The sequence below is a fragment of the Cherax quadricarinatus genome, unplaced genomic scaffold (assembly GCF_038502225.1).
Source record: "Cherax quadricarinatus isolate ZL_2023a unplaced genomic scaffold, ASM3850222v1 Contig3770, whole genome shotgun sequence".
NCBI classification, from domain to species: Eukaryota; Metazoa; Arthropoda; class Malacostraca; order Decapoda; family Parastacidae; genus Cherax; species Cherax quadricarinatus.
In genome coordinates, this window is record NW_027198796.1 from 30,001 (window position 1) to 39,439 (window position 9,439).

A 9,439-nucleotide genomic window follows, 5' to 3' on the forward strand; every position below is an offset into this window, starting at 1 on the left:
TGAACCACAGCATAGTGATGCCTAGAATTTTAATGGGCATGAGTTATGGTCCTTCAGGGCTGCAGTGAGATAGATGAAGGCAGTGGAGGTGCCAATAAATGTGTGGGGTAAATATTATGCAGAGAATAGGAAGTGAAGAAATTAGTTGGTGTGGCTGTGATGTTATGAAAGAGTATACAATTCAGAGAGTGGAGTCATTGAGATGGTTTGGGCATTTAGAAAGGCTGGATGGAAATATGTTGACTAACAAGGTGTATGAATTTTGGTGTAGGGGACATTTCAGGAACAGATGGAGGTACGGGGTGATGGTAGCTTTAAGAGGTAGAGGCTTAAGCATGTAGCAGGTGTGTGTGTTAGACAGGAGTAGAGATTTGGTTTCTAGGCTTTGAAGTGATGGTGGAAAAATAATTAAATTAACTTTAAAAATGGTCCCAGGAATATTAGTTAGCCAGACCTGAATCTTGGAGAGAGGAAGTACAGTGTCTGCACTTAAGGATCGGTAGAGACACTGCAGTTCAGAGAAGGACATTTGAATTGCAATGTCTGCATATTTCTGTCAAGACAGCTAGGGAATGATTATTCAGCTTCAAAGTCACTTGTGATTCCTGCAAGTATTTCCTGCTACTTTTCCCATGGCACTAACGAAGCATCCTTAGCAACTGCAAAAAGCCTTCAATGATCCCTGGGAAACCAGTCCTCCTAGATGGCCTGATCAGTCAGGCTGTTGGTGCAAGCAGCACACAGTCCAGCATAAGCACCAATTCATTGTTTATGAATGTTCCACAAAAATTCTTAGCCATGATGATAACCTCACCATCGCAGGACTGTCTGCCTCCACAATGTAGGTGGTCTAATGCACCCATCTTGAGTAAATGAGTTGGCGTGAGCACTCGCCATAGAATTTACTATGGATTCATGAGCCTCTGTTGTTTTTTATATTCTTCTTGAAGCTCTCGGAGGTTTGCTTCCAGCAATGGTACGTCGTCATAACGGCTTGCTTCTCTGAAAAAATGACATTAATGTAATCAGATAGAAGCTATTAAAATCAACGATGATATACCAAAGTAAATGAATGGATTTCATATTACTAGTCACATTTTGGAAAATGTAACTTCAAAAATAAATTTTCTTCATGGGAATCTAAGACAAATTAAAAATTGAAACACCAAAACCATGGGAGATGTTTGGATATTAACCCTTTCAGTGGCCAACACCTAGAACTATGTCATTAACACTTTGAGGGTCCAGACCCCTGATCTGAAATTTTTCTACCGGGTACAAGAATTAAAAAAAATATGAAATGGTAGAGAATCTTTTTCTGAAGGTAATAAAACAAAAAGTATGAAATCTGATGGAAAACTGACAAAATTATGCTATTGCAACTTTTGCTGCGTCAGTGATATTTACACTGACGATTTTTCCACCGAGTCATATTTTAGGCCAATTACATTGCTCCATTGGAAGGCATACTAGCTATTTCGTTAGTATTCCTTCCATTTTAGAGACTAAGTGCAAGAAACCACCCAATCAACTATTTTAACTACCCAATAAAGTGATCAGAAATTGGTAATTTGTCCAATTTCACACAAATTTCAAAATAAGGTCCAGAATAAACAGTGCATGTATTTCTGGCACTAAAGTAACATTTCCTCTGTTCATTAGCTACATTTCCAGGATTTACACATGAATTCCATGTCATTTAGAGAGAATGGATCAAAGTAGAATGACATGGAGAGCGTATAAATCTGTAGGGGAAAGAAGGCGGGGTAGGGGTCATCCTCGAAAGGGTTGGAGGGAGGGGGTAAAGGAGGTTTTGTGGCAAGGGGCTTGGACTTCCAGCAAGCGTGCATGAGCATGTTAGATAGGAGTGAATGGAGACGAATGGTATTTGGGACCTGACGAGCTGTTGGAGTGTGAGCAGGGTAATATTTAGTGAAGGGATTCAGGGAAACCGGTTATTTTATATAGCTGGACTTGAGTCCTGGAAATGGGAAGTACAATGCCTGCACTTTAAAGGAAGGGTTTGGGATATTGGTAGTTTGGAGGGATATGTGTGTATCTTTATACGTATATACGTATATACTGTATATACTGGGAGATTCTGAAGAGAAGCTGCAGAGATTGGTGGATGAATTTGGTAGGGTGTGCAAAAGAAGAAAATTAAAGGTGAATACAGGAAAGAGTAAGGTTATGAGGATAACAAAAAGATTAGGTGATGAAAGATTGGATATCAGATTGGAGGGAGAGAGTATGGAGGAGATGAATGTATTCAGATATTTGGGAGTGGACGTGTCAGCGGATGGGTCTATGAAAGATGAGGTGAATCATAGAATTGATGAGGGAAAAAGAGTGAGTGGTGCACTTAGGAGTCTGTGGAGACAAAGAACTTTGTCCTTGGAGGCAAAGAGGGGAATGTATGAGAGTATAGTTTTACCAACGCTCTTATATATACTTCTAAACTGTTGTATTCTGGGCACCTCTGCAAAAACAGTGATTATGTGTGAGTGAGGTGAAAGTGTTGAATAATGATGAAAGTATTTTCTTTTTGGGGATTTTCTTTCTTTTTGGGTCACCCTGCCTCAGTGGGAGACGGCCAACTTGTTTAAAAAAAAAAAAGGATGATGATGATGATGATGATTTACTGTTATGCAATACTGTAATGCAAATCAGATCCACCAGCTGTCATATATTGGACACGTGATGTGGTTTGTTTACTCTTGAACATTGGGAAAAATCGAACATTTCTCCTACTTTGAGCTCAATTTCCTAAAACCAATCCAAATCATCTATTTCTGTAATGTATCTTCCATTCTATCAAATGAGACCAAGAAACTATGAATACAACCATAAAAACAATACGAAAATACACCACAAAGTCGCTGCTTTAAACCAAACACATGGTCAAAGATTTTTTTTTCATTATTCACTGTGTGCTGCAGGAATTTTTTTTTATATGGTGCAAACTTACCACACAGACCCATTCTTTCATATCTAGGCCCAAATTTATCATTCACAGCTTATCTGAGTGAGCCGAGCTCACGCCGCAGAACAACGGCATGGACCCTAAAGGGGTTAAGGCCAGGGTCCCCTCCCATAGCTCTACTTCATGAGACACATACACTTCACATACACATCTACTTCATGAGCTCAGTTCACTCAGATAAGCTGTGAGTGGTAAATTTTGGCTTAGATAGGAGTATGCACAGTATAAAAAAAATCCTGCCCCACATGGTGCATGATGGGGAAAGCACCTCTGACCTTGTGTTTGGATTATAATAGCAAATTTTAGTTGTTTTCTAGGATGGTTTTTATGGCTTTAGTATTATTTGATAGGATGGAAAACATACTACCAAAATAGGGATGATTTTGGTTGATTCCAGTACCAGAAGCTACTTGAAATTGGGCTCAAAGTAGCAGAAGTATGAAATTTTTGCCAATCTTCCTGAGGACAATGCCCAGTTTGTTTTATGGAATTTTAATAGGTCTGATTCAATTACCCGAGGCATAAATAATGATCAATCATTCTTGGTTATATTTTATGTGGTAAATAGAGTAAATCTTCTATTATTGTGTGATTGTGAATTCAAAATGGAGAGGCCTGAGGACGTGACTAATTAACAAAGAAAATGTCTTGGTGCCAGGAATGTCACAATGTTTATTTTGCACTATTTTTAAATTTGCATTTTTTTTTTTTTTATTTTGTGTGAAATTGGAAAAATTGCCAACGTCTGTGCACTTTATAGGGTAGTTGAATGGGCAGCTTCTTGTGCTCAATTGATAAAACAGATGGCATACTAGCTAAGAATTTGGAAGAATGGAACAATGGAATCGATTTAAAATAGTAATCAAAAGTTGGCTCAAGCCCTCCATGCAATGAGTTATTATATTTCCAATCATGTCTTTAACCCTTTCAGGGTCGACAGGCCCTCTCAGAGACTTGTTCTCAGGGTCGGCCAAATTTCAAAAAAAAAAAAATTTTTCTTATGAAAAGATAGAGAATCTTTTCCCGATCATAACGACACCAAAAGTATGAAATTTGATGGAAAACTTACGGAATTATGCTCTCATGAAGTTAACAGTCTTGACAATGTTTACATATCGGCGATTTTGCCCACTTTGAGCCCTATTTTCGGCCAATTCCAGTATACTTGTCAACAAAAATCAAAACTATTTTGCTAGAACTCCATTTTTTCTATTGAATGAGTACAGGAAATCACCCATTTACCAATTTCAACTATCTAATACAGTGGTCAGAATTTAGCAATTTTGCCAATTTCACACAAATTTTAAAAGATGCCAATTTCCGAATAGGGTCCAGAATAAACAAGAAAGACATTCCTGGCACTAAAATAACATTTCCTCTGTTCATTAGTCACGTCCCCATTTTTCTGCTTTCCACTTTGAATTTTTATTCTCACAAAAAAAAATAGAATATTTACTGTTATGCAGACTACTGCATTGGTGTAGAAATGGTATAAATAATATCAGTGCACTTGTGAAAGAATATTAGACTCACCAGTTGACATGTATTGGAAGCATAGCATGATTTGTTTACTTTTGATCTTTGGTAAAAATCAAACATTTCTGCTACTTTGAGCTCAATTTCAAGGTACTTTTCTTTGTAAAACCAGTCAAAATCATCTCAATTTCTGTAATATGTCTTCCATTCTATAAAATGAGACCAGGAAAACTAGAATACAACAATAAATACCATACGAAAATACAGTGCAAAGTCGCTGTTTTAATCCAAAAACACAAAGTTTTTTTTTTCTCATTACGCACTGTGTGCTGCAGGATTTTTTTTATACTGCGCACATTGACCACATAGACCCATTCTTTCATATGTAGGCCTACCAGCTTTCTCTCACTAGATTTGAGGGCGCTAGAATTTAGGCGTACTAGTACATCAAAAACCCTGGCTCGTAAGCCGTACTAGCACGGCCGAAACCCTGAAAGGGTTAAATTGATTTAATATACACTTGGTAGAATTAGGCTAAATTATTTATTTTATTAACACATTGACTATTCCCACTAAGGCAGGGTAAGTTAAATTACATATAATCAACAACTGGGAATCAACACTAAAGCAAATGGCCACACAAATTTTTACCCACCTGGCTTGTTTTATATAATTCCTTATGATATTCATCTGTTGGATCATGGGATCATCTGTTTCAGTGACATTATGTGCAGAAGAGTCAGCTCCCCAGCCAGTGTCCACCATCACCTGTTAGAAGCAGAAGCACATGTACAGGTATAACTAGAACAACGGATATGGACCTATTATGCCTCGAGTTTATGCACAGGTATATTAAAAGAAAATATTGATAATCAACATGAAAATTTTTTTTTACATCTCAAAAAAGAAGTTATTGTGAAAATTATTTCTTAATTTACAGTAAAGGATGATACATTAATTTGTTTTTAACATGTCAGCCATTTCCCAGTGAGGCAGGGTGACTCAAAAGAAAGAAAAAACTTTCATCATTGTTTATTGCTTGCACCATCATTCATACATAATCACTGTCTTTGCAGAGGTGCTCAGATATGACAGTTTAGATGTCATTCTAAACAGCCAAAAGCCCAAACCCCTCCTTTAAAGTGCAGGAAATTGTACTTCCCACCTCCAGAACTCAAGTCCGACTAACTGGTTTCCTCGAATCCCTTCACAAAACATTACCCTGCTCACATTCCAACAGCTTGTCAGGTTCCAAAAACCATTCAACTCCAAACACTCCTAACATGCACACACATGCCTACTTATCTTAAAATATTTTCATCCTTAGCTTATAGTGAGTGGTGAACATATTTATTAAAGGAAGCCTGAATACATGATGAATGGGTATAAATGAAAACCGCTGTACAGCCTCTCCTCATTTAACAATGGTGTTCCGCTCCTGAGACCACGTCGTTAAACGAATTCGTTGCTAAGTGAGGAGCATACTATAATGGTAGCGAGTTTGTGTCAACCATCTTTGATATAGTTTTAAAGTCATCTTTGCACCATTTACAGCAGGGCCCCACTTACACGGCAGGTTAGGTTCCAGGCTACCGCCGCAAAGTGGAACACCTTTTTTTCCACTTATAAATGCATACAAACACTAGATAACAAGTTTACACTAACATATATTAAGTTAGCAATAGAACCAGGCATCAAAAAACAATAAAAAAGTACAATACACACATAGTGCACTCATTACTTACCTTAAAATATTTATAGTCTTAATCTAGGGTGAGACAAGTAGTATTTATTGTAAGAAATCAAGTGTGGTATGTATGGTAATCAGCCAGGCTACCTTACCAGGCCACCCCACCCACACATACTATTCTATGATATTTAAGCATCCCAGAGCGATAAAATGTATATACAGTTCACTCATTACTTACCTTAAAATATAGGGTGAGATGAGTAGTATTTATTGTAAAAAATCAAGTGTGGTATGTATGGTAATCAGCCGGGCTACCATACCAGGCCAACCCACCCACACATATATTCTATGATATTTAAGCATCCCAGAGCGATAAAATGTATATACAGTTCACTCATTACTTACCTTAAAATATTTGTAGTCTTAATGTAGTGTCAGGAGTAAGTAAATGAGATAAAACAAATAAATGAGAGAGAGAAAGAATGAGTACATGAGAGGGGACAGGCACAGAGTTATGTAAACAAACCAGGCGAAGGTAAGTTTTGTAAACAAACGAAGTGTACACGTCTGGTTTGTGTACAAGTTACATTGTGTACAGGTTGTCTCTACATTGATACGGTAGAATTAATAAAGAAGAACACTCCCATTCTCATGTAACATCATTTTGAGAAGAAATGAAGCTCTGAGTGAAGGCAATGGAAATAAGTCACACTGACTTTTTTGGGTTATCCTTGGTTCTCTACACATATGTTATTATGTATGATAATCTATGTAACTGTATTTGTGTATACCTGAATAAACTTACTTACATACATACGAAAGGAATAATTTTCTACAGTTACCACCAGTAACACATTTTCTCTTATGTTAGATTAGAGAAAATGTTATTCTTGCCGTCACTTGTACAAGTTATGTGGCTCCCACATCTTATATTTATGTTTATTTATTCTATTGTGGGGTGTATTTATCATCTTTTTATGTTATGTATCGTGTTTATTATATAATTTTGAAAAAAATATCATGGATGGATTAATGAAAATGTGTATATTAACGTAATATACGACATTTAATGAGACTCGGTGAGTATTGTTATTATTATTATTATCATTTCTAATATGGCGTCACTTGTGCAAGTCGTCTGCTACCACATCTCACATTTATGTTTATTTATTCTACTGTGGGGTGTATTTATCTTATTTATGTTATGCATCGTGTTTATTATATAATTTTGAAAAAAATATCATAGATGGATTAATGAAAATGTGTATATTAACGTAATATACGACATTTAAATGACTCGATGATTATTATTATCATTACTAATATGACGTCTGGAGACATAAGACACTTACCGATTTTAATGTGTACCTGCATGCCAGCACAGTATGTAAGTTTATTTAGGTACAGGTATACATAAGTATAATTATCAGAGTATATATAAAATATGAAATAACTTTTAAAAACATTTGAAATTTTGGAGTTTCCAGACAAAATGGAGAGACTTAGTGCTTACTGAGAATGTAAACAAACAGGGTGGGGCACGGTGACCGTATTAGAAAGTTAGGTGGGGGGAGCCGTATAGCGAGTTTTGGTCATAATTTGAAATGACCGTATTAGCGGAACGCCGTAAAGTGAAACGCCATAAAGCGGAGCCCTCCTGTATAACATTTCTGGAATATTTTTAAATGTTTATACAGTGGTTTACTGCATATTGAAATGAACAGAATAGAGGAAATCAGCTCTAATATACATTGTTTAGGAAAGAATACTGGTCAGAAAGCCCATTGCAAGTCTGAAGCATTGGTAAACGAGTACATCGCTAAGCGAGGAGAGGCCGTATTAGCAAAATGCCGTAAAGCAAAGAGCTGTAAAGCAGGGCTCGCTTGTATGCACAGTATAATTTTTGTCTATTTACAAATTTGGGATTTTTTGAGACAGCAGTTAAGTTTTCCCTATGTCTAAACATGCTTACTTCCTCTGCCTGCTGACGCTTTCTGAGGTTAGCAAATGATGGAGGAGTGATGTTACTGGATCGTGTTGGTGTGGACCGTGGCGAGTCTCTAGAGTCCCGGTCCCTGCGACGTAGGATCTCGGCTGCATGCTCCTCTGCTTTACGCCGTGCTTCCTTGTCTGCTGCTAATCGAGCTTCAGCCTCCAGTCTGGCATCAGTGAAGGGACACTATTTCTCTATCAACCTTGCTCCATGCCACATGGAAAACTAAAATATTTGCATAAATGTTTATCTTTTGTTGCCTGAGCAACAAAGTAACTGTCTGACTAATCAAAATCATCTCCTTATGACTTACAATGGATGTACACAAACTTTTAAATAGATTTTCACATAACAATACAGGAAGATCACATAATACATTGCCAATATGCCTGTTGAACTGAAAGGTGGGGAGGGGGGGGGGAAGGCAACTTCCCTGAATGCTGCCTTATGTTTCTGTATCTCATTAGTCATTTAGGTACAGGAAGCATGTCCCAACTCAAGTTAGAGGAAGAGAATTGATAGGCCTCAAAAGCAAGGAAAACCTCCCACTTGGTTAGTCAGCCTGCAGGCCTGTTCCTACTGGTATATAATCTAGGTAGACTCGTGCCTAGCCATTATTTTAATTTTAAAACAAAGTGAAGTAATTGTCTTATGTCACATGTGGTATTATTTTGAAAGCTCTGCTCTATTTAAACATCACAGTATTTCAGGATTTAACATTTATTTCAGATAAGATAATAGCGAATTGCAAAAGCCAAGTAAGACCATTCACCTTGCACGTGAAATTCAATAATTTACAAAGATTTGAGTTTGGTGAAAAGTCTCAGAAAATCTCCAAAGCCATCAGCTTATCTCTTACAGTATGTACCATCCACCAGCAATAAGCTAAAGTTAAAGTATCATTACACGTAGTATATTAATACAACACAATATCAACAAGCAGACAAGTAAGACACTCGTGCTACAGTTTGGTATCTGTTGATGAGAAGTTTCATCTTAGCAGGCTTTATCATATGAAATAAATAAGTGATTTAAATTCTGAGGGACTGATAACCTCATAAATACGTACCTCGCCACTACCTATGTTGTTTCCAGTATTTAAATTACCTCTGCATTCTCACTGAAAAAAGACTGCTAAACACACGAACCATCTTGGCAGTAAAGATACCAAACTGTTGCACATGTATCTTACTTATCTAATGTGAATGTTCCTGCAGAGTCAATCACATCAAAGACTGCTAAGAAAGTATCACAAGAGCATAGTCAATAATTGAACAATAAGTAAATCTTTTAAATT

The 9,439-nt window shown here is 37.0% G+C and overlaps 1 non-coding gene across 1 annotated transcript; it reads right to left on the reverse strand.

Annotated features, from left to right (window-relative positions):
• Positions 1–363: 363 nt before the first annotated feature.
• LOC128694881 (uncharacterized) lies at positions 364–8,310 on the reverse strand. The gene is made up of 3 exons (XR_011391555.1): positions 8,122–8,310; positions 5,115–5,227; positions 364–1,002 (listed from the first exon to the last, which is right to left on the reverse strand). It is a non-coding gene; the product is annotated as an uncharacterized protein (transcript).
• Between the last annotated feature and the right edge of the window lie 1,129 nt (positions 8,311–9,439).